Source organism: Myripristis murdjan, chromosome 14 (genome assembly GCF_902150065.1).
Source record: "Myripristis murdjan chromosome 14, fMyrMur1.1, whole genome shotgun sequence".
Taxonomy (NCBI): Eukaryota; Metazoa; Chordata; class Actinopteri; order Holocentriformes; family Holocentridae; genus Myripristis; species Myripristis murdjan.
Genome location: NC_043993.1, coordinates 17437654 through 17456230, shown reverse-complemented (window position 1 = coordinate 17456230; position 18577 = coordinate 17437654). Strand labels below are relative to the sequence as shown.

General features: G+C 44.3%; 1 long non-coding RNA gene across 1 annotated transcript in view; it reads left to right on the top strand.

Moving 5' to 3' along the window:
- Nucleotides 1–18239, top strand: part of LOC115371806 (uncharacterized) — a 57091-nt gene extending 38852 nt beyond the window's left edge. The window contains exons 4-6 of the long non-coding RNA XR_003929390.1: nt 1236–1294; nt 16944–16985; nt 17487–18239. This is a non-coding gene — a long non-coding RNA (uncharacterized LOC115371806). The remainder of the gene's footprint in view (nt 1–1235; nt 1295–16943; nt 16986–17486) is intronic.
- Nucleotides 18240–18577: the final 338 nt, after the last annotated feature.

Sequence of the window (18577 nt, the reverse complement as noted above, 5' to 3'; positions counted from 1 at the left end):
GGGTTGCCATGACTCCTAACACCACCCCTTTGCACTGACTCCCTCCCCTAACCTCCCACCCCCCCGGAAGGTGCCAAATTTTGGGGGGGCAGACTGGGCTAACATTTTGATTTAGACAAAAGATGTCTTCACAATGTCAGCAGAATACTTACTGGGAATGCTGTGGCTTTCTGGTAGGAAATCATGTGATCTTTCCAGCCAAGGTTTTGTAATGGTGCCAGGCGAGAGAGAGAAAGACACACAGAGGGAGAAAAGGGGGAAACTTTGAATAACGATGCCAGCAAAAGGTTTTTTATCCAGTTTTTTTTCCCTCTCTCATTCTTGTTTGTTTCTGAGAAAATGGCGGACAGTGCATCGCTGAACTGAACCCGTCTTGCCAGCGAGCTCAGTGTAGAAATGCCCCTCAGTCTTTTCATCATGAATGTGCCTGTGCGTGGTAAAAAATGCTTCCTGTCGTTTCTATAAGAAAAAAAAAAAACAAAAAAACATGGATGGCCGTAACTCGTGCTGCTCGTCTCCAGGTAGAAAAAGAGTGGTCAGAGAAAACCCCCCCAGAGAAAAACAGAGATGATAAATCAGACAAGATAATAAAAGTCTGGGTAAGTGGCATTTTCACTCTCTCCTCACTCCATACCTGCCTTTGTCGCACTGCAGCCGTAGGAATATTCTGTTGTTTGCGACTCTCTGGCACTGGCACGGTTAATGGTAGCTGACCGTGGCATGCTTGATTACACTGGCATCCCTTTCAGTCGCTCTGATTTATTCAGCTCCTTGCCATGGCTCTCTCCTATCTGCGGTCTTGGCTAAGTTGGGCTAACCTCTCGCCACAACCACAATGCTCATGGCCAGGAGGAGGACAGATATGGCGATTCTGTGGGCTTGTTTAGGACAGCAGTCCATAACAGAGTTGGTTTTGAATTATGATTGTTATTATTGTGGACTTGATTTCATATTTGGGAATGTAAGAATGTCATTTGCGTTTCAGTTTTTGGTTGTTTTTTTTCCCCATGTGGATCAGTTGCTGTCAAAACTGTTACTGGCAATATCTTACAACTTAGTTTTCTTCTCTGTTTCTCCTCCATCATCATACTATTCTTAAGTTTCTTATGCATTTCATTGATAGTGCTGGCACTTCATCAACACAGAAATTACTTATTCTATGTTTATAGCAATTCCTTATTATGAGAGGCCTGAATGAAGCAGTCTTTGAAAGAAACTCTTTCACTTGTTTTCAGAGAGGACAGAACTCGACCTGGGACAAAATGAACCCCTGAGCATGGCACATCCATGAAGGGTAAGTTATCACAAAACTCTTAGCATTTGTTTCCTTGTTTTCTTGTTTCTGGTTTTTGTTTTTGTTTTTTTTTTTCCTGTGGTGGTCGGGGGGATAGGAGGAGTCACAACAGAGCCTCTTGTGCAGCTTCTCTAAATGTCAGCAAACTGAACTCAACGTAATTTTGCTTTAGACTGCAGGTTTGTTGTTGTTGTTGCACTATATAAATGTTGCAGAGAACTTGGACTATTATCTGATACTCAACTGTTAATCAACACACAAGGCAAGACCGTTTTTTATTGACATTCTCTTGCAATGACATCATCTGAGACGCTTGGCTCACATTCACTTTTGTGGTTCTTTATCACAGAGGTTACAGTGTTTAGCTTTTAGGATACATTTTTAGTCATTTGCTGAATTATTTTGGTACTTTGGCCTTAACCATTTGGCACAAACCCGTAGATCCGATCTTGTGGCACATCTGACAGCACAAGCTCGCCTCTGTGGGTCTTTGTCATTGTGGTGTGAACGTCGTCTTTTAACCACATTTGGTTATTTTTTTAATTTATTTTTTTTTTTTTTTTTCACTTTCTCTCATTACATGAAACATGAATGGTTTTATTGGTGATTAACCACATTGTCAGTGATCATGTGGCAGTTTTTATTTTGGAAATGCTTACGTGTTCTGTGACAGCAGGATGCTGCAAATGTCCCAACAATGCATGACACTGCTATTAGGTGCAGCAGTACCTTAATTTGAACCTTTAATAACTATGATGATGCTCTGTGATAGATAGGAGGGTTGCTGAGTAATATCAGCCACAAGATGATAGACTTTGTTCAGTATAGAGAAGAAGAGCCATAGTGAAAATGTGTGCATCCGGGTTGAGGTAGTAGGTTGTATGGTTTAGAATTACACCCTGGGAGTTAACTGTACAACCTTCTAGCTTTCCTTGGAGTACACGTACGACAACAAAGACATACTGTCATTTTGTAAGTCTGTCCAACCAGCTGCTTTGTGTAAAATTGACAGAATACGATGTAGCAGTGTTTGATAAGATTGTTGTTATATCAACCTGTGGCATACTCTGATGTGTAGGCTGCTGTTACTTTCTGCAGTGTTAATGGTCTTTACATTAACATAGTTCCTGCCCACCTGGGGTTCTTGGCTCATGGCTGACCTTTAGCTGCGGACAGCCATGGTCAGCCTGCCTGCTGCGGCTTAAAACCGTCAATTAGCTCCTGCCTTAAATGCAGTATATTTTTAGACATAATGCACTGTGGTAAGTCGTAATCGATCGTCTCATGGTATCACTTTAACTGCAAAATGCACAGAACAAACATATTGGAAATCTACGCTTTTCCTCTCCCCTTCCCCAGGGTTACCACTGCTATATTGATAGATTTGAAGAGGAAGTAGTTAAAAGTGCAGTTTGAAGATAGTGAATGGACCAAATTAAACGACTCCTTGTTTAACCATCGCTGTGCCATTTATACCTATAAAGCTCATTCTGGTGCTGGGGATGGTAATGTAGAAAAAAAAACTTTTAAAATGTTCCAATCACGCTATATTATTGGCCTTCTTGTGAAAGGTCATTTTTCTCAGTAAGGCGTAATTGTGTGCTGGAACCTATTTCACACCGTGGTGGTTTTGCTTTTCAAACTGTTGCTCCTTCCTTGAGGCCGGGTATTGCGCCTCAGCCACAGTTTACTTGGTGCAGGGCTGTGACGTCATCTGAATCAGTCACATGTGGGATGTGAATCACTGCCAAGCTGTATGATGCAGAGATGATAGGGTACGAACACAAAGTATGAAATGGAATAATCATAATAAATCTGAAGTCCTAAGATCAAAGTTCCCAATCTAAGTTGGGACTCCTCCCAACAACTGACAAATGCCCATTATGTGTGTGTGTGTGTGTGTGTGTGTGTGTGTTTAACAGCATATCCATTTATATTTTTCATTTTGATATCTTTCTCAAGCTGATGAGGTTTTAGGTCAAATACATTTATCAGCGATTTGGAGGTTTGATTATCATCCCTGGCAGTATTTAGAGCTGTTTACCCCAAGCTGCCTCCATAGACCTCTGTAATATTTCAAGTGTCGCCATGTGGGAAAAGCCGAATGTTTATGCATTGTCAGTGGTCCTTGTGATATAGCATCCGACGTTCCATACAGTGAACATTTGTGATATGAGGTCTAGTTTCAGGTTGAAGCTTGCCTCGGTGACACTGAAGTCTCTGTTTACTGTAGGCTTGTCCACTAGGCTCAATGCCTGTGACTTCATCTCTGTCTGGCACCAGGCCACGACTTGTAAAATGACTCCAGAGCACCGCATAGGAGAAAAATGGCCTGACGAATCAGCTTAAGATGTACCACAGTTTGTTACTCTTCAGGCCAAGCTGATTTGAAATGCAGCTTGGGTAGGGAGTGTTGTTGTAATTTCTGTTGTAGTTCTTTATCATTGTGGCAGTGTTTTTGCTGTTTGATGAATGACACTGCTCTTGCTGAGTTGAGGGCCAAGGCTGAGTGGGCCACCATTCGGGGACCTGTGTCATTTATCCTATTAGCCCTTTGGGTTTACGTTGTGAAGATTTCATCTTTTTTCATAGTGTTTGGTCATCAGGATTTCCACAGAGCCAGCCTAACGCTACGTTAGATGTGTTGCTGTACTTTACAGTTCTAAACCAAATACATAAAAGTTTATAGGCTTCTCCAAAGGCAGCGATTGATCTTGAAAAATTAACATTTCCATTGGTTGAAAGATAGTGTATACATTAGACCTATAATAATAACCAAGTTAGGCCATCCATTTTCTGTAATAGTGGAAAACTCAAGCTGCTGTGCCAAAGCACTGTGTCTTAGAGACTAGCTTCACAGATGGAGCAGTAGTCTTTACATTTAAGTCTTTAAGTCCAAAAAGACATTAAATTCCTGGGAGCATTCCATCTTCTTGGGAACACCCCACTGGTAATGGTACTTAACACCCCATGATAACCTCTCAGTTGGTGGAATCTCTTATCAGTGCTGGTATTGAATGGGATTAATTGGAAACAGCTATCAATTAGAGCCCAACAAAGAGTGATAATAACACTACAACTTCAACTGAAGTGATTCACGTGAGCCCACTCAGCCTGATCACATTGCCACCAAAGTCACTGCCATCAAACAGGGTCTTGGAAGAGAATCTGATCCTGGTAAATCCCTAGAAACCCATGAAGTCCTTTTATCTGGCACTTTGCTACCGCATCGTTAGGGTGATGACACCGACTTGGTCAACTAACCATCACCAGGTGTTGAACACACCTGGCTCTGACTGTCTCACATAGAGAGGTACTACAAGAACAAAGATGATCGCACTCACAGTGGCATGAGCAGAATATTATTCACAATTAGTGTCAAATTTTACAGTTAGTTTAGAAAACACTGCAGGAAGAAATAGTGACTGTTTTATTATATCAGACTCATATAGCATATTTTACAGTTTAGCTAAAATATGAATCTCTTTCCTGTTCCTGAGCCCCCCACCAGTTTAACAGAGCAAGGAGAGTTTATTTTAAGAACTGCGTTTTTCTCGTCTTTCCTCACCTCTGAACCCCAATCGGTCCTCCAGATGTGTAGAGGAGAGCGTCGCTGCGGAGAATCATGCTGCCTCAGCACTCCTCTGTCCAGCTGCCCCAGCAGCACAGCTAAAAGTCATTGGTTCCAGCTGGGCCTTCATTTATGGGATGGTTGAACAAATAAATTATGGGATTAGATAGGGGTGGATCGGGCCGCTGTTTTTTTTTTTTTGTCTCCACTGGCTCAACAGCCCCTTTGAGAAGTCTGCTGGCCATGAGCCTCAAGGTTCTTCAGCTGACTTTAGGAATTAAGAAAATAAAGTTACTCTTTATTGAATTCAGGATGCTGCAGTCCAATCTCATGCAGCACGGGGTACTGGGCACTGGTATGCTAGGCCTACCAGCCACACAATGGCTGAAAGTCACCTTTACACCAAACTGTTAATGAAAATAGAAACAATGTAATCAAAGAGCCAACAGATGTTTTGTTTTGTGGTCAAACAAAAATGAAAATTAGGGCTAATTAAATTGTTCTTTTGGAATAAAACAAACAGTACTTTTAGAATGTATTGTGATAAAATCATAATGTACTGTAATGTATTGTTGTGTAAAATGCTGTAATGTGCCACTGGTTTTGTTTTCTACAAGTTTCTTTAAAATACAAACCACTGAATTTCAGTGTTAAAATATATTCTCTTCATCCCAGCACAGTTCAGTATGCACTGGCAAATATTGACTGCTGCCTCTTATTGCCAGGGCTGAAAGAGAAGAGTTTATTCTGCCCTCCATTGTATATTCTCATTCTAATGTAGGCTACAGCTAAATTGAGAGGGAATTGGAAAAGATTGAAAAAGTGACTATGAGAGCCATACACAAGGGGGTGGTTGAAGGAATACATTATGAAGGTATATTTTCTGGTTCACAGCTCTTTATAGTGTAAGATAAATCTCATTTGGCTTGAAAAGCTAAAACAAACAGCCCAGTCCAGTAAAGTAAGTCTCTTTAATCATCAGTGGAGTAGATCCAAGGTATACATTTCATACATACATTTCATACATGATCATATTGCAGATAACAGTCTTGCTTTTCTTGTTTAGAGGTTTTAGAGAGCGTATATACACAGGTATTGATGGAAATGACCTAGGCCACAAGGATACCATATATGATTTGTCAAGCTTTCAATGAATGATCTAAATCTATCACAGGGAGCGACACTTTGGCACAATAATGCTTATAAAGTTAGCCAATAGCTTGTTCCGTCGGTAACCGCTGTGCGAGCAGCGATTGGCTTGTTCCTGTCATCACTAAAGGGCGGAAACCTTAGTAACAAATCGTCTGGGACCTGAAGATGGTTCCTTCCAGCCAAACTGGTGTTGTAGCTCCCCAACTCCTAAAACCAGACGTACCTACAAAGGCAAGCCGCCTCATACTCATTCTTCACAAGGAAAGATACTGCCTTAACGTGATTGGGTTAATGGCAAATGAATAATCATAACACACCGATGGCAGACGGGGGGTGTCATTGATCTGTCTGGAGTCAGCCCCTCTCCGCCTGCTGCATCAGCCACTCTCCCCCTATTGATACGCTCTTGCCCCTTGACCCCTGGGACAGATCAATGCCATTGATCGGAGAAGGGCAGGGACAAGGGCAGGATCTGCTGACTGGCCCGACAGCTAGTGTGACAAGACATGATCGTCATTAATGTCCCGCTGGCTGGCTGGCTAGCAAGGCACTGTGCATCACATATTTTCTGCCCCCTCCTCCTCTCCTCTTCCTACTCTCCTCCTCCACTCTCCTCCTTCGCCCCTCCTCCTACTTCTGCTCCTCCATGTTCCCATTCTCTGCTGTTTGCTCTGTCTGAGATAAGTCCATTGTTTGGATACCTGTCTGACGCTTGCTTGGCATCTGTGGCACAGATATGCATCTCCAGGCCATGCGGAGCTATTTTGGGCTCATTGTAAAACGAATGGTGTCATTGCAAATGTCTGCTGCATAATGTCTCCTGGCTCATTGTGTGTGCTACCTACCAATCACAATGGAGCCGGTCCTATTTTTGGATGCTTTGAAAAGATCTGTCTCATGTCAAGTTTTTTTTTTTTTTTTTGGTGCAAACGAAAACAGGTGAATTATGATCTGTTTCAGCCATGCCGCATCAACTTTGTTCTTTTTTCTCTGATCGATGGCAAATCCTACCGTAATAAGGTGCTTGCTTGCACTGAATCTTACTGCTTTTCTTACATATGCCACTGTTATTTAACAAAAACAGGATTGTGTACCTGCCAGTGTATGAGGTATACTCTTAAAGATTCATTTCATCACCGGTAAGGGTTATACTTGCAGTCTAGACTAGCGAAAGAGTTGGAATGGAGCGAAAGATGTTTGTGTGTATGTTTGTGCTTGTGTGTGTGGAGGGGTGATGGGCGGGCTGCGGCGGCAGCTCGAGACGCTGCAGTGACACGGCTGTAATGGAGCTGATTGATCACCTATATAGCCGCCTGCTGGCCCCACTGGCTCGAGCATACAGCAACTCCACCCCCACTCCCTGCGTCACCGCCGCCATCACCGGGCCGATCTACAAAGACCAACCCTCCCCCATACACTTCAACCTGGCCACGGTTTTGACATTGGCTGAAGGATTTACCTCTATATGTCTTCCATCGTCGACCTGCATTTGTATGTTTCTGTAAGACGTAAATGCGCCAATGTGTTTGGCATCTTTAGCTGACAGAGACGCTCTCTAGTTCGGCCCCTTATATATTGCAGCAGAGTCAAAAAGCTGCCGTTTTCCGTTTGAATTAAAGGGTATAATCAATCAATGATAACATTTGCAAATCTCTCTCCCTGCCCCCTCAATGTCGCACAGGGTCACAACCCTAATCTATCCAGGGTGTTGAAGGTGATTAGGCTTGGAGATTAGAACAAGCCATCAAGGGCAGATCTCATTCAGACATGAGGGGGAGGGAGAGACAAAAATGTCTTCCTCTCTTTTTGTTTTTTATTTCTTTTGGAGTTGATATTTTTGATATACCATGCATTACACAAAATACCCCAGGCATCTATTATAGCAGCTATGTCATGAAAACATTCAGGACATACGCAATCGCTCAGACTAATGGATTTTTGGTGTGTCTGCTTGGATTGCAGTTGTCGAACAGTTTTTTATGATGAGGACCCTGAGTCCATATTCCTGTTGCAGACATTATCAGACAAAAGTTTCTAGGAGAATATGATTATGAGATACTATGAGATACTAATTTTGACGTTTCTGCTAAGAGGCAAAAATGTAACATCGAAAAGAGCATATGTCATTTATACATTTTTCTTGGGACGCCATTGTATACTCTCAGACACTTTCTTAGTAATTCCATGTAAAATTGGCACAGCACAGGTTGAATGGATTCTGACGTGGAGGAACTATGTTTTTGTGTGTGTGTGTGTTTGTGTGTACATGTGATTAGTATTCAGCTGACAGTCTACAGTATGGTGGGATGGTTTTGCTATGTAAAGGTCCTCCTTTATTAACCACAACATGGTGGCGTGTTTCTGTGGTCCTGCATCTTAAGGGGCTCAGCTGGCAGAAGACCACAAGAGTAATGCATCAGTTTATTTGTAGGTAGTTCAGAGGAAAACAAATCAAAGCTACTTATGTGTTCAGACTCCACAGCAAACAAACACATAATTGAACAATGCAGTTCTTGACAAACCCTGAAAATATTTAAGACGAGTTTGCCGTGGATCTTGAATTCTTTGATGCAGCGCTGGTCGCTGCTTTTCCCGTCTGACTAGGACAGTCCCGTCCCTTCTTCTGCTCCGTGCTGCCTTCAAGCCTTGGTCACAATATTGTGACAGTGACTGTTTGTGTTCATGCTTTGGCTGACCGCATCGCTGTCTGTGCTCCAGTTTGTGTGTGTGTGTGTGTGTGTGTGTGTGTTTGCTGGGTGACAGTGATAGCATAGGCACTGTGTTGTCAGTCTGTGTTCTGTCTCTCGCGTCTCCCGCTTAAACTGCGTGGGGTGTCTCGGTTGTGTTTTCGGGGACGTGTTTGCTTCTGAATATGTGTTGTTTGTTTGTTTGTTTGTTGTCGCCTGTGCGTTTACTGCCAGCAGTATTTGCTGCTGGTTCTGACTGTGCGTCCCTGTTTGTGTGTTTTCTGCACTGTCTCAGATGACTGTGTTTGCGCCTGCCTCCAATTCTGTGTCAGCGGCTATATCTGTTCATTTGGTGTTTGCATGTATTTGTGTATGTGTTTGTGGCTGTGGCTGTGTGTGTGTGTGTGTGTGTGTGTGTGTGTGTCTGTGTGAGCTCACTGCATTCATGTTGCAGTGCATGGTACAAGACAGTGTGATCGCTAAAGCGCATCCTCCTCCGCGGCCAACCAGTTAGCTGCAGTGTGTGTGTGTGTGTGTGTGTGTGTGTGTGTGTCTGAGCGCCTCTGGAAAAGAGAAGAAATTGATCAGCACAGGGAGGAACGTGTTCGCTGGCAAAGGCTGGATGGAGGGTGTGAGAGAGAGAGAGAGAGGGAGAGAGAGAGGGCTGTCGCTGCAGACTCCTGCTGCAGTATCTCACTCTGGGCAAGCAGCCGCAGACAGGGAGTAACAGACAAGCCAGACAAGCAGACAGGTAGAGGGCTGATGGGATGGGAGGGGGTTGGGAGGGTGGGGGGGAGTGATGGAGATAGTGGTAGAGGGCAGCAGTGGCTGGAGAGGCAGGGTTTCGGGGTTGGAAGGGTCAAAGGGGGAGGGTGGAGGTGAAGGGGGGTGTGGCGGTGGCGGCCGCGGCGTTTGGCAGCACTGGTGGCAGAGCGAGGAGCCGAATGGGTTTTGGCACCCCTGTTTTTTTTTCTGATGGCAGCCCGTACTATTGGACCTGTGAGGTAGAGGGGGGGTGGGGGCTGGGTGGGTGGGGGGGACAGGGGTATAGATGACAGTGTCACGACACGGCTGATGTCCCAGTGTCTGGAGAGGAGAGGGGAGGCGGAGGGTCGGGGAGGGGTAAGGGTGGGATGCTGAGATGGAGCTGACGATGCAAGCGCTCGGAGGGGGTGAAGTTGAGTGGGGGTGAGGGGTGGAATGCGGGGGGTGGGGGGCGTCCCACCTCACTGACCTGCGTCTGGCTGCAGCTTCCCCCGGACACCTTAGCCCCCCTGCCCCAACATCTTTCCCTTTTTCTTTTTTTTCTCCCCCCTCCTTCTTCCGCCGCTTCTCCTTTTTTCACTTCGTTCTTCCTTATCCTCAGCTCAAAGATGGATAACAAAAGGCGTAGTCGGCGGCAGACAGAGGAGAGAGCGTGCGAGGCGAGGTGCCGGGCGACGGGGAGCATTCATTTCCGGAAGCCTCCACTTTGCCTGGCGTTCCCCAGAGAGAGAGGGAGAGGGAGGGAGGGAGGGAGAGAGAGAGAGAGAGAGAGAGAGAAAGAGAGAGAGAGAGACAGGCAGAGACATCTATCTGTTTTTTTCCCTCTTTAGTCTGAGGGGGAGGAGTTGTGAGGTGGATGGTGGGGTAGTGGTGGCGGTGATGGTGGTGGTGGTGGTGGTGGGGAGGTGAGGGGGGGGTGATGGGGGGCAATCGGTGGTGTGTTTGGGTACATGACAGGCGAAAATGACATGGGAATGTTTTCAATGTCACTTTGCTAACATGTATGACAGAGCAGTTTGGCATTTTATGGCAGCGGATTCTTTGGTTCCAACTGTGCCTGTAGATTCTTTTCTTTTTTTTTTTCTTTTTTTTTTTTTGGTTGGTTCAGATAGAAGCTATTTTTTATTTGACTGAAGCTGGGTGTCTGTGACACTGACAACTTATCATGTGCCAAGCTTGCCCCCATGGCGGCAGAGTTCGGAGGGTAGGTGGTGGGGTCTGGTGGCAAGAGGGTGCTGCAGTCTGAGGTAGAAAGTGAAAGGGTGGTGGTGGTGGGGGGGCTCTTTGAGGAGGGGGGGGGGGGTGCACACCACTAGTTTTGAAGGAAGCTTTTTGTAAACCTCTACCTGTGCTGGAGACAATACTGTTCGTTTCTGCTACCTTCCTTAAAGCCGAGCTCAGCGTGGAATTTTACCTGCATTCTCCTCCATGCTGACCAGCCACAGCGCCTTGTAGAGCTGGCTTTTATTATTTAATTTCTGACTGAGCGTTGTCGGCACTCGCCCCTGTGGTGGAAGCCGGAGGCTGTGGGCTGGTAGGTGGCTCTCTTGCTCCGTTGGTCAGTTGCAAGGCGGATGGAGGCTCCAGCAGAGGCGTCCGCGTCCTGCCGTCCTGGAAGAGAGACATCTAGACTGATGATCAGCCGACGCTCTGAGGACAAAGAGGCGAGCCCGGCTGCTTGGCTGGGGGGCTTTTCCTTTGCCAGCACAAAGGCTAGTTAGCACAGAGCAGGCAGTGCAGGCTTGTCTGTTTGTCTGAGCCTCTGCCTCTGCTTCTATCTCGGTGCTGCGATGGAGATAATTCAAGTCTTGCTGTCTCCAATGAGTCTGATACCTCTTTCTCTCCCTTTGTCATCTCTCTGCTGTCCTCTGCTTGCTGCTATTGCCTGTTCTCTTGTGGCATTTGCTGTTATCATTTGTCTGTGAGTTTTTTTTTAATGCCTTTGCATGTCTTTGTGTGTGCAGGAATCAAGCTGAGCCTTCTGAACGAAATAAGTTATCTGCAGTGAAGAAAAGAAAGAATAGGAGTTTCTTGTTTTTTATTCTCTGCACGGCCCAGGGCAGAGGGCTGTTATACTTTTTTTTTTTTTTTTTTTTTTCTTTGACAGAACCAATGTAGCTCATGCCTGTCAGTACTGAGACACTTTGTGGCTTTGGGTGCCTTTGGGGCAGTAATCGGGTACCTTTAAGTGGCAGCGGTTGAAGAGGAGAGTGAGAGAGAGTGTCTGTGTGCGAGAAAGAGAGAGAACGGTGTCAGTGCCACTCAGTGCCCTGCAGCTGACTGCGGCTCCTCAGTAGACCCTGTCGTACTTCACCTGCTCCCTGAGACCCTAACTTGTGAGCTCTCTTGATAAAAAATCACGGGTTAGGCTCTTGGGACGCGGGCGGAGGGCACAATCGACTTTCTACCGAATGTTCCAAGGGTGGAGTCGGCCATGAACCAGCCATTTATTTACTGTTAAAAACGTACATCTGTTAGGGTTGACACAAAGAGACAGAGAGGAAGAGCTGGCACACGAAAAGGTTTCCACGCTATAAAGAACAAATACATGTAGGATTTCTGTTCGACAATACTGTCTAACTCGTATTTATAAAGTGCTGAATGAATGACAGCATTGGCAAAGGTATATCTGCAGGAGCATGCATGTTCGGGATGGCCAGAATGTTTTGTTTTTCCAGTGACTTATCGAGACCGCCATTTGTGATCGTAGCAGTGTCATCGCCATTACCCCGAAATACTATACCCATCGACACTGCGTTGCATTGTCAACCGATATCCTAATCTGTCATTGTGTAAACATCTTTGTGTGAATACCATTCAAATGCAGTACATGATCTGATTAGAAATGGCAGGACACCAACCACTCCAACCCACCACACCCCGGACTTGTGTTGATTAACCCCTGTCACCACCACAGCAGAGCAATGGAGAGAGCCATGCCAATATATTAGATCCACCATTACCAAGGCAGTCACTTTGAATTTCATCATTCCAGCTGCATTCAGACGCTACCGGAGCAGCCTGAGACTTATATCTACGTCTGTCGCGGCTGTTTCAAATGCGGTGAAAATACTGACTGCAATACCTTATTGTTTTCCAGTTTCTTGTTTAGCTGTCAGCTAACATAATCCACTGACAGCAGTGATTGATTAACAGCACAACCAGCATTCGTCTCTTTTTTTTTTTTTTATTTTCACACATTGCTATTTTAATTGTCCTATTTTTTTGTGCATTAAATCACCCCAGCAAACTATCAGCATGTGTGAAAGTATTTTGATTTTATGTTTTATGTACAAAATCAGGTTTTCAATGTTGCGTCGGCTGATACACTCACAGATGTTCACCTACAAAGGCCAAACAAGTAACATCCATCTATTCTCAGTACTGCAGATTATTTTTTTAATTTTAAAATGAATTTCATTTCAAGTAATAATTGCAGTAGCCTACTAATATTTTCTACTAAGGATTTATGGGTTACACCATTATTGATGGAATAATAATAATAATAATAATAACTTACAAATCTATCTCGTTATTTGTTACTAATGCTCTTTAAAACTCAAACAATGTGTAAACTGTAAAAAAAAAAAAAAAAAAAAAAAGGTTTAAGCAGCTCCACACGCATTTTGTTGTCTTTATTTTTTCAATAATTTGTCGACTTCATAAAATGTCACAACCAAAGGTGGTGAATGAAGAAATTCAATATTAGGCTTAAGAATACTGAGGCAGACATGTAATTTAGCCGGACAGCCTGGTGTAAAAAGAGACAAGATTGAACATTGAATAGAAAATGAAAACATTGGATTGGTCTCTTGTGAACATGACTAAAGAAGTGCAATTACAATAAATTAGGCCTGCTTAAAAAAAATTAGTTCTGTTCCTTTATGCTGTTCAAAGGTGTGAATTCATTCACCATCACAGCTTGACCTGATTTTTAAACTTTCAGTTTTTCCCAAGGCAGCATGCTTTTCTGAAAACCTAATTTCTGCTAAATTACCCATATTAGGAATGCAGTTCAAAACAATTGATTTTCTCTCTAATACCCCTCTCTCCATCTCTCTCTCCCCCTAACTCCCTCTCTCCCTAATTATGTTTTTTTTCCCCTGTCTCCCCATTTGGTTTCATAGTGAACAATGCCGATGCCAACTAATCAGTCTGTGCCTATGCCACAGAGCCCCCAGCAACAGCTGAAGGAGTGCCATGCCCTATGAATACCAAACAGCCAGGCACAGTGCGACAAGTGCTGAGCAGTCAGACGCAGCACAGCCAGAGCAGAGCTGGTGCCCACAAAACAGCCAGACAGTTTTATTAGGATCTGTCTGACACGCAGCAAAGTCTGGCAGCACCCGAGCCCACTGATGAAATCCTCACCGCTCCCCCAACAGTAACAAAGCAGCATGCGCAGTCCAATCTGCCAAGGTTCCAATAAATATCACCCCGTAAAAATCAGCTCAGGGCTAGTTTGTAACCCAGTCAAAGGGGAAATACAAAGTTTGTTCAAAGTCAAACTAGTTCTTGACTGGTAAATCGACTTAATGTGTGCTATCTAAACACTGTGCGGCGTCGGATCCGTGTGCATCGAGAAGGAAATTTCCTAAAGGGAAACTCTGTGAAACAGTATTTTTTATCAAAAACCTACATAAATTGAAATAACAAATTCTCTTTTGTTTCCTCGACCTGTAGGGTAAAAGTGCTGATGTTCAGTGACAATGGGAGATGAAAGTGTTTGTTTGCTGTACCAAATGGGTAAAATGGTGAGAAGAAATGTGATTGAAGCCATTCAGAATCACTGTCCAAGCGCTGTTTCAATTTATTTATTTCACTATACTATGAATAATTGAAGTGTTCTTGTATTCACAATATTCTAGCAGATATAAATGCTATTTAATGTGAATATCTTTTGAGATATAGGTTGGGTTGGTGTGAAGAAAAAACAGTGTTGTTAATTTCTAATTTTGCTTGATTCTAAGAATGGCCATTGTGGGAAGTTTGTTTTGATTTTGTTGTAATGAGATGTAATCTTTAACAACTGTGGAGGTGGTTGTCAAGGTCAAATTACATAACACAAGATTGCAATATTGGCTTTTATTTCAAATGCTTTTTTCCCATTAAAATAAATGTTCAGTGAATAATTTGTTTTTCTATTTGCAAAAGGCTAATCAAAATACAGCCACTGCATATAAAAAAAATAGACCCCTGAGACTGAAAAAAAACCTGCTAATTTAAGAAATGAGGTGTTAATATCCACTTAAAAATACTGTACATATTCTAAATTGACAAAGAAGCAGACACAGGAAATAAAGGTCTTGCTGCTTAAAGTAGCATTTAACACACAAGTAGCTGCCACAATCTCAGCAAAATGTGTGATATGCTGTGATGCACATTTATCAGCCCAGGTCTTAAATAAACACTGTGCAAAATGCGGTCCATATCCTCGGCTAGTCTTCAAGTTCCAGCTGTAGGAAAGACTGATTCAGACCTTGAATAGGTGTAGATAAACCAAAGGCTCCAGCTGATTCTAGATTAGTGTTTGCAGCGATGGACTGGAGTGTGTGCTGGAGATTACACTCCATTGTTCAGAGGTGGTCATGTAACACACTGCGCTGCCGCATCGCTCTGTGATAAAAGTAATAAGGACAGATTAACATTTATCCGCCACATTTGGATTTAGGCTAGAGCTGACACGGAAATCAGATGGATTTAGTGAATTAGAGGGCTTGTTTTTTTGCATTGATTGTCAGGTTCTGTTGTCTGTTGAACCAGCTTAGTGCTCAGCGGATCTCTTATCGCAAAGGGGTAGGAGTGTGTGTGTGTGTGTGTGTGTGTGTGTGTATGGAGCCGAGGGGGGGGGGCATCAGGTATGCCTGATAGCAGATCAGTGGGGAGGAGGGTGGTGAGGAGGGTGGGGTGGGGGTGTCTGAGTTTCCAGACACTGCGGCAGGAGGCCAGACAGTCACCTGAACACACACACAAACGTGTGCAGATGACACTGCACGCATGTGCAGGCACAAAGCCCCCATTAAATCTGCACTAAAGCAAATTCAATTTTGGTTTTTAATTCAATCTAAGGTATAAATTGTAGTGCCACTTGTAATGCAATCATCCTTGCGCAATGAAAGCACAAAAGTTTCTCTGTTATTCTCAGGGCGACGGAAAGGAGCGATAAACTCCATTAAGTTTTGCAGATTACAGTGAATGCTGCAGGGCAAAGAGTCTATTGAGAGGACAGTAGAGCTGCCCTGAGACCAGAGTGTTCTCACCGCAGGCCTGTGGGCACAGCCCAGGAGGCTGGAAAGTGGAACTGATGATTGAAAACCAAACAACAGAGCTCAAAGGGAGTGCTTTGAGGGTCTGGTAGGCCAGAGGTCTCAGCACAGCCAATTGGACTGCACTCAGACCTGCCCTGTGTGTGTGTGTATGTGTGTGTACATCGGTGCTGCACATATGTATTTGTGTGTGAATGTTGGTATTGTCTAAAGGTACTTGGTTTTTGAGACAGGCCCCCCCTCCAGCCCCCGTGGCCCCGCTCCCTCCTCAGGTCCGGTGTTATCTCCCCTTCTCCCTCTGATCTGTGAATCACTTCGGAGGCGTTGCCAGGGAAACCTGGTATCTGGCTAGCAGCTTGATGGAGTTATTGAACTGTAACTGGCTGGGATAATTATGCTCTGTCTTGCAGGTTGGCTTTCCAGTGGCTGGGACTTGAATGTGACCTACAGCTGGCCTAGCGTTGTCGCCACAGGCAAAAGCTTTTAACCCCTTGGCCACCAGACAGTTGGGCTGGTGTAACCTTGGCAAAGATGCCCAGTCAGTGAGCTACATTTGCAGCTGTTGTACGAGTCTTCCTTTACATGTCTGTCTGCGATGCTGCATTAGTGCTGCAGGCAGTTTTTTTCGTGGATGTTGCAGTGTAGATCCAAATTCATATACCTCTGTGCTTCTGCCATTTCCTGTTAATTGTAACACACGGTAACAAAACAAAAAATGCTTTGAGCGTGAAGCTGTTGCTCTGCAAGTACATAGTAAAAAATTCTAGCAGTAAAAGTAAAAAATTAAGAACTTCTGCAGTGGTTTTATTCGTATTTCAGAGATTCCACAATGCTAAATGTATAAACACTCATTTTTTCACACGTGTGCACATAAGCGTTCAAGCGGCCCACTGGCTGCCTTTGTGTCCCTACTAAAGCAGGTCACGGCCAGAAATTCCTAGTGTGTTCTCAAGTACATCATTCTGCCCACGGACAGGTGGGCACTCAGATATACACAATATGTTTACTCTGATTGTGCGCTGAGCGGCTGTGATACTCCACTGTAAAAGGCTGGTGTTGTGGAGATTAATTTAGCTCTCTGACTCCAGTTTTCTTGAGAGCTTTTCTCACCCGTGTGAAAAGAGTAAAAAAAAAATTTACTTTCTGCATCTACTTTGTTTTTACCTATATTCTTCGCTAAATTGCTATCATTATCTTTTCTTGTCTAGGAGCCCTGGCAATTGTCTCTGTCTCTCTCCCCGTGTTCCCAGGTAAGAGAAATCACAGTTTGCACTTCCAACGCACGCACCACCAAAGTCTCTGCTAATTGTTGAAAAACTTAAAACCTCACTCCCAGCGTCTCTACACGATCCATTTCGTTAGCAGACAAGTGTCGGCGCTAGTGTTTCGCCGTGTGGCTGCCTTGTTTTGCTTGTGCACTGGCTGTAGATGAGTGAGTCAGTAAAAGTGTCAGGCTGCCATAACAGACGGCCTGGGCCAGATAATTAGCCCCGAGTCATTTGGAAGCCGCTCGGCTCTGCCCAGGTGCCCACTATGCACAGAGAGAGACCAGACGACCTTTTACTCAGCCCCGTCCCACTGCAGTCACTTAAAACAGTGATGGATGTTTCCCTTAATGCCCCGTTCCCTGCCACCCCCTCCCTCACTCAGTCTCTCTTTACACCCGCCTCCCCCAGCACCGTTCTTACCTTATTTCTCTCTTTTCCTTGTATTTCTGCCTGCCCCCTTCCTTCCCCCCTCTGTTCTCCTAGAGTGACGAAGAGGAAGAGGAGCCTGAGCAGGAGGAAGGGATAGGAAAAGGAAAAGAGGTGGGGGGTGGCTCTCTCTCTGCCAGTGCAAAAGCAGAGCCTAGCTTTCTCCTCGTTATTAGTATGCAGCGGGTGTCGCTCGGGTGACACGGCTGCTGGATTTGGACCCGACCGCAGGAGCGTCAGCACAGTGTCGGAGAGCAGGATAGCAGGTAAGGGCAACTAGAACAGGAAGAAGAAAAGGAAAGGAGAGATGGGAAGATTGGGAGGGAGAAGATCACGGGAGGAGGGGAGGGCAAGGGCTAGACTTCCTCTGAGGACCGTAGTCTCCTACACACACACACACACACACACACACACACACACACACACACACACACCACTGTGATTCTTTTCACTCAGATCCAGCCTCGCTCTCAAAGCCACATCCATAGCATAACTGTTCAAAGTAAGTGTAAGAAATACTCATGTAATCATAAAACAAATATAATTGCGTGTAACTGTATGTTTTTTCTTGAGATGCATAGAAACTAGGTGCACTATTTTGTAATGTGTAATCTCTGGGATCATACAGTTGTGTTTATTGAAATAAAATTTGTGTTTCATATGGTGTATGCATTGTTTCCATTATTTTCCATTTATGTCATTTGTTTTTAGGCCTTATTAGAAAATAAAATGTTTGTACACTAGATATTGGAATGCCAAAACTGTGCTTTGTAAATAATGTGATGTCATTAAATGTTCTCTTTGAATATATTTGGTGTGTTTTGCTTATTCATAAATATGACTTGTCTCAAACAGCGCTGTGTAAGCAAACAATGAAGCAAATCCTGCAGTTTCTTCTCAAAATATTTCCATTGTTTTCACTTCCGAGGTTTTCATTCCCCTTGATATGTAGGATATTGGTTTTGTGACCAAAGGCAACAAAGAGAGAGGTATATTAGACAAACAGCACATGCTCATAGTGTATATGTGTGTGTGTGTGTGTGTGTCTGTGTGTCTGTGTGTGTGTGTGTGTGTGTCAGAGGAAAAGAGGGAGAGCAGAGGGAAGAAAGGGACGAAAGAGTCTGTGTGTAGGTGTTTTGTTTGCTCTA